This window comes from Muntiacus reevesi, chromosome 20 (genome assembly GCF_963930625.1).
Source record: "Muntiacus reevesi chromosome 20, mMunRee1.1, whole genome shotgun sequence".
In the NCBI taxonomy this organism is placed as follows: Eukaryota; Metazoa; Chordata; class Mammalia; order Artiodactyla; family Cervidae; genus Muntiacus; species Muntiacus reevesi.
Window position 1 is genome coordinate 26,393,191 of NC_089268.1, and position 7,241 is coordinate 26,400,431.

The window sequence follows — 7,241 nt, forward strand, 5'->3', positions numbered from 1 at the left end:
CATCATCAGGAACAGGAAGAGACACCTGAGGGAGCAGATCCAGGATTCAGTTCATTCCAATTAGTACCGATGCAACCACCTTAAAGCATTACATCTGGACTTCCATGATACCGTGGATAAGAATCCGCCTGCCCACACAGGGGATGTGGGTTCGATCCCTGGCCTGGGAAGATTCCACATTCCCTGGAGCAACTAAGCCCGCACACAACTACTAAGCCTGTGCGCCTAGAGCCTGTTCTTTGCAATAAGAGAAGCTACCACAGTGAGAGGTCTGTGCACTGCAATGCAGAGTAGCCCCCCGGCGGCAATAAGAGAGAGCCCATGGGCAGCAACAAAGATGTAGCGCAACCAAAAAAAAAAAAAATAGACCCAAGAGGGCCTTAGACATTAAGATCAAAGGAGGAAACTGAGGCCCAGAGAAGTGTGGCTTACCTGAGGGAGGACAAGGCAGAGGATGTCTTCAATAGGATCCAGGATGCCTAACTCCAAACTTGAGCACCGTTTTCCACTAAGCCAGAGATTTGCCAGTAATGTTTGAAACGTTCTGATAAAAACAGAAATGAGATGTTTCAAGGCCACATTTTCCGAAGAGTCCATTCTGCAGCTGTGCAAAGCTGGGATGCTGATTTGCCTGATGGCCTTGGTAAATGGAGCGCTTGGAGAGTATCGTGTGCTGTCCCAGCCATCCCCACCCTGGGGCCATCTCCTTACCAGAAGGGATGTGAGTGGGGCGTGTCTGCATCCACACGGTCCAAACTCCGAGCCAAACCTCGGTCACAAGAGTGGACAAAATGAGAAAACGCTCCCAAGTATTTTGTTGCGATGAGTCTTGCTCTGCCCTCCGTCACATCTTGCCATGTTTCCCTGGGAACATTCAGATAAGGAAGAAGTGTGTTCATGTTAGTTGCTTAGTCTTGTCCAACTCTGCGACCCCACGTAGCCCGCCAGGCTCCCCTACACCGGGATTCTCCAGGCAAGAACACTGGAGTGGGTTGCCATTTCCTTCTCCAGGGGATCTTCCTGACCCAGGAATCGAACCCCTGTCTCCTGCATTACAGGCATATTCTTCACCTTCTGAACCACCAGGGAAGCCCCCATATAAAGATGAGCTTCCATTTAAATCAAGAAAAATGATTAGACTGTTTCCTTCTCATGACCAACCTGGGAACCTCTGCTGCAGAGTAAATCAATGCAGGAAGGGATCTTTGGATGCTAAGACAAGACCTTTATCTTCATCTTGCTTCTTAGTTGCTAAGTTGTATTTGACTCTCTGCGACCCCATGGACCAGAGCCTGCCAGACTTCTCCGTCCATGGGGTTTCCCAGACAAGAATACTGGAGTGGGTTGCCATTGCCTTCTCCAGGGGATCTCCCTGACCCAGGGATCACACTCACGTCTCTGGCTTTGGCAGGCGGATTCTTTACCGCTGAGCCACCTGGGCAGCACTATCATCACCTTACAGACAAGGAAACGAGACTCAGAGCAGCTCAAAGCCATTCACCCATTAATTAGTGGTCAAACAAATGGGCCAGGCCCTGTGCTGGGGTCTGGAGAACAAACAGACCCAGTCCTACCCTCAAACTGCTTCCAGCGTAGCCAGGAAGAGACTGTCAGTAAGTTACAAGAAGCTAAAGGGACATAGACTGTGACTCCCCAAATATGCCACTTTGACATAAAGATTGCTTTGAGCTGAATGCAGTTGAGAAAGATAGGACTGCACGAAAAGCTCTCTGCCTTCCCCCTGATTACCTAAAAGTCAGGCATCAATTTCCCACGTGAAGGTGCCACCCTCCCCTCCAGCACCAGGAAGAGCCAAATGACTTTTCATCACTGGAGAGAACTCTAGACTCTCATTAGTCCAGGGATGGCATGGAGAGGAATCCCCATCACAAACCTTTCTAAGATGACCCTCATCTTCCATGAGTTTTCCTGTATGTCTACCGCCCCATAATGCACCGCACCTAGAAGCTCAGAGCCCTTCTCTATCTCATCACTTCTCCACAAATGTACTGTCCTTTGTATTAACCTCGGGGTCTGACCACCTCTTTGGGGTTTCCCTTTCATTCTGTGAGGCCCTCAATATGCATCTGAAATAAGTCACTTTATCCAGTTCAATTGGCTTCAGCAGTTTTATCTCCAGGCCCCCAGCCAAAGATCTGAGGGGGTAGAGGAAAAAGTTTCCCTCTGCCGTGAAATCTCTGACACACAGTCCTGTGTTCCTTCTGCTTCTCCAGTACGCTGACACCATACTCCCGAGTCAGGAGAAAGGGAGTGCCCAGGTCCGTTACTCAATCTTCATTCTTTATCTGCTTCTCTCACCCAAACCTGACCTTGTCACCACCCCAGATGCTTCCCCAAAATGTGCTTTGTTTCTTGAGGCGAAGATGAAGACCTAGATCTCCATGGCCAGTGTTTGGTGGGTTTCCCAGAAGCATCTTTCAGGGTTACTAAGAGCAGGGTTATGCTGCTCTGCCTGTATCTCATCTATGCCATGATGATGTGACTTGACCAAAGAAACCGGAAGCCTAAGAGAGAGACAGCTTCAGATTTTTGCTTATAAGACAATCATTTAGCCACGCAAACTATGCCAGGTTCTGATGACTTCTGAGAAATGCCGAGCATTTCTAAAAGAGCTATCATTAAGAATCATCCTTTTGATCTCTCTTCACCTGAAGCATGTTTCCACACCCTGCCCAGAATTCTTCACCTCAACCCATGGAGGGCCTTGTCTCTATCCCACGGCTAAGCCCGGTGGTGTTTGCTACCACAGAACCAATAAAATGCTGCAGAAGGAGCCACAGAGATTCTGATGAGTCAGCAGACAGCATGACAGCTGATGTGTAGAGGTGTGTGTGTTTGTGTGGGAACCTCGGGGACACCAAGGAGTACTGTGGGGGGGAGGTGGTTTTGCCAGATCCTCATGGCCCTTAATGAATGTCACCGGATGTTATGAGTGTCCAACTGCAGCCCCGAGTCCCCTCAGCACTGACAGGTGCAGCCCTGATGTGCCTTAAGCTCACCTGCTTGGGTATCAAGGATGCTGATCACATTAGCATCACATAAGCCCTGATGTGCCTTGAGTTCACCTGCTTGGGTATCAAGGAAGCTGATCACATTAGCAGTTTGCCCTGAAGTCTACCTCGCCTGCTGTGTGCCGCCTCCCCAGAACTTATCCATCCTTTCTCTGCAAGTTTATACCCTTTGACCAACATCTCCCCAATTCCCCCACCGCCACCCCCCACCTTGAAAGCTCCTTTTCCTGACTAATGCTTACTCTCCACTGTCTCCTGGGTGTCCTTCTAAGTTACAGAACATCTCGGAGCTCAGTTCTCTTGTTTGTGAAATGAAGACAATCACACTTTCTGCATCATTGTCTAAAAGAATAAATAAAGTAATGTCTAGAAAGCATTTGGGACAATGTCTGGCACATTCTACATTCTCAATAAAAAAAAAAATTTCAGAGTATTTCTATCAATAGATGAATGGGTAAAGAAGATGTCATTTTTCAGCCACTCAGTCATCGCTGGTATATATACAAACACACACAATGAAATACTACTCAGCCATAAAAAAGAATGAAATCTTGCCATGTGCAGGGACATGGACTGACTTGGAGGGCGTTGTGTTAAGTGAAGTAAGACAGAAGGAAAGTACAAAGGCTGTATGATATCATTTATATGTGGAATCTAAAAAATACAACAAACCAGTGAATGTAACAAAAAAGAAGCAGACTCACAGATAATAGAGGACAAAATAGTGGTTACCAGTGGAGGGGGACAGGCAATAGCGGTATGAGACTGGGTGGTGCAAACTATCGGGTGTAAGGTAGGCTCAAGGAGGAACATGGGGAATAGAGCCAATATATTGCAGTAACTATAAATGGAATGTAACCTTTAAAATCATATAAAAAAATAAAAATTATGTTTAAAAGTCTCAGAGTATTTAACCTTCTCTCCCAGTCTTCATGAAAAGCTTTCAGCATCTTAGGATGGAGTCGGATGGAGTCTGGACAGTTCAGACTTGAGTTCCTCTCAAGGCAGTTTTCCATCTGCCTTATAACCGGACCAAAATCAAATGGTTCCTAAGAGGTGGGAAAAAGCAGGTCCATGGAAGGTCTCCTGGGAGCAGATGAGGAGCCTGACATGATAGCAAACTAGATACAAGCTCTTTACTGTCTTAGGGAAAAGAGAACAGGGTTCTGTCCCATTGTGTGCACAAGAAGAAAATGCTGATGTGAGGTCACACAAAAGGAACAGGAAGGAATGAGAACGCCAGGCTGTGCAGCTTAGCCGTCATTAGCCTGAAGAAGTCTGTATCTCCCGGTTACCGTCCAGTTCTTGTATTTTATTTTCTGCCAGAAGGTGCACAAACTCCCTGTGACAGCTAGATAAACAACCCTGAGGCTGACCAAACAATGCTCAGATTTCCAAAATAATTTTTTCTTCGCAGGGCAATGGAAGCTAGGAGAAGAAACTAGTCAGATACGTTTCTCCTCTCCTGGTCAAGGGAAAAGCTTCCCTGGATGAAATGTCCAGATATTTGTGGGATGGGAGGATAAACCACTGAAATCCCCCATGCCAGTAGCCTCCTCTTCTCATCGGACAATGCTCTCAATTTGAGGGAGGGATTCTGGTCAAAATGTGGATGATGAGTCTTTCTATTTTGAACAACAGAATGAAAATTTGAGAGTTGGTTCTGGTTTTAAAATTCATTCCCTCCTCTGTTCCTCAATCCCACATGCAATTATTTATCCTCCATTCCATCTCCTCTAACCCTCCCCCTCACCCACTCTTTTAATTGAAATTATAGTAGCTCAGTCACCTGCCAATGCAGGAGACCTGGGTTCGATCCCTGGGAATGGCTATCCACCCCAGTATTCTTGCCTGGGAAAATCCATGGACAGAGGAGCCTGGTGGGCTACAGTCCAGGGGTGCCAAGAGCCAGACATGACTGAGCTACTAACACTTTCACATTCATGGTTGATTTACAATGTTGTGCCAATCTTCATTGTACAGCAAAGTGCCTCAGACACACACATATATATTCTTTTTTAAAAACATTCTGTTCCAATATGTTTCATTCCAGGAGATTAAATATAGTTCCCTGTGCTATACAGTAGGACCTTGCTATTTATCCATTCTAAATGTAATAGTTTGCATTTACCAATCCCAAACACCCAGTCCATCCCTCTCCCTCCTCCTTGGCAATCACAAGTCTGATCTCTGTCTCCCTCATCCACTCCTGAAGAGTTTCCCCATCTCACTCATGCCGTGAGCTTGGAGGTACCCAATTGGCCACCAAGACAATCATCTTTCAACCAAGCCCCAATGTCCAGATCCAGTTAACCTTTGACCTCTACTGGTAGGGCTGGTTGACAAAAGAAAGCAACGGCTGATAAAACATTGTCTGTAGTCAAGGCCGCTTAGAGGCAGGCAACACCTAAACCAAATGCCATCAGTTAAAAAACTAAAAGCTATGGGGCTTCCCTCATAGCTCAGTTGGTAAACCATCTCCCTGCAATGCAGGAGATCCAGGTTCGATTCCTGGGTCGGCAAGATCCCCTGGAGAAGGAAATGGCAACCCACTCCAGTATTCTTGCCTGGAGAATCCCAGGGACAGAGGAGCCTGACAGGCTACAGTTAATGGGATTGCAACAGTCAGACACGACTTAGCGACTAAACCAACACCACCACAAAAAACTAAAAAGTGAAGCATGGAAAAAGGACTTGGGGGTGGGAGGGGTGGGGAGGGATGACTGTGATTTGCAAAAGGTTTTTTGGTCCTGTCTGATATTTCAGGCTCTGTTCTTGTTTTGCTAAATGTCAAGATTGTCATTTTCTAGAGGTGAGGTTTGGGGGCGGGGATGGGCAGTGTGCCTAGTTTGGCAGATGTGAAATATCTGAAATATCCAGAAAGCCTTGGACTAAACAAAAACTAAAGTTCCCACCCAGGTAGGGGCTGTTCCTTGACAATTTCTTGAGGTGCAGGGGGAGCCTCCCAGACTCCAGAGTGTCCACCATGCCCATGGTCTCACCCCATACATAGCCTGCTCTACCCTAAGCCTGTCTTCTTTTTTGCCTTTTGAATATTCAGTGGAGCCTCATTTAAAAGGCCCGTCTTTGTGACAGCTGTGGCTGCCAAACAGTCCCCAGTCTAAAATGTACTTTGGATTATGTGCAAAAGTTTGAAATTCCATGTGTTGCAGTCAGTGCCTGTGTTAGGTTATTTTGACCACTGCATCTTTGTAGTAAGGACTAGCATTCAGGGTCTTCTCTTGCTTTTGTGAGTTACATAGATTCAGATGTCTCGCTACCTGGGTGTATATAGTAGGTTTGTAATATTTTTCAACTGAAGACCTAGTCCTTGTCCTCAGGGAATAGTAAGGCATCCTTGAAATGACCTGAATTCAAAACACCTGATGAAATTGTGATTCTGATTGTGCTGTAAAGGAAAGAATGTCTCTTCTCTGCAAAGATATAAACACAGGCTGGATAAGCTTCTATTTAAGAAGTTATCAAGTAGATTCATGTCTGTTCAGATACTTGCACAAGCAATCTTTAAACTTTGTTCCAACCCTTGGATCCAATGGTTACAGGTCTCTAATTGGTTTTTTACACTCAAGGACCATGAAGGATGGGGGACTGCAAGCTCCTGGCGCTCTCCAAGTAGTGGTGAATTTCAAGACACTTCTTCCTAGAAGTTTGAGCCAAAATGTTTAGCGAGCAGAGACACCTGTCTTAGAGCATGGAGGAAAGGCATTTTAGGTGCGAATAAATAAATTTAATGCAGAAATGAAAATAACAAAGTTCAGCAACGCACAACAATATGATGATCCTTCTGGCTTCTCAGCCAGGATGTGAATCACCCCTCTGTCCAGGGCCTCCACACTGTATATGCTACCTATCCGTTAGTCACTTGGTGGCCGTGTTGGTTATCAGATCAACTGTTAGCAGTATCACCATCCTTGTGTTCAAATAACCCATATTTTACTTAATAATTGTCCCAAAGTATAATAATAATGATGCCAGCAATTCAGATATTATCTTACTGAACCTAATTTATGATTTAAGTTTTGCCATAGGTATGTATGGGCTTCCCTGGTAGCTCAGTTGGTTAAGAATCCACTTGCAATGCAGGAGATCCAAATTCATTCCCTGGGTCAGGAAGATCCCCTGGAGTAGAAAATGGCAACCCACTCCGGTATTCTTGCCTGGGAAATCCCATGGATAGAAGAGCCTAGC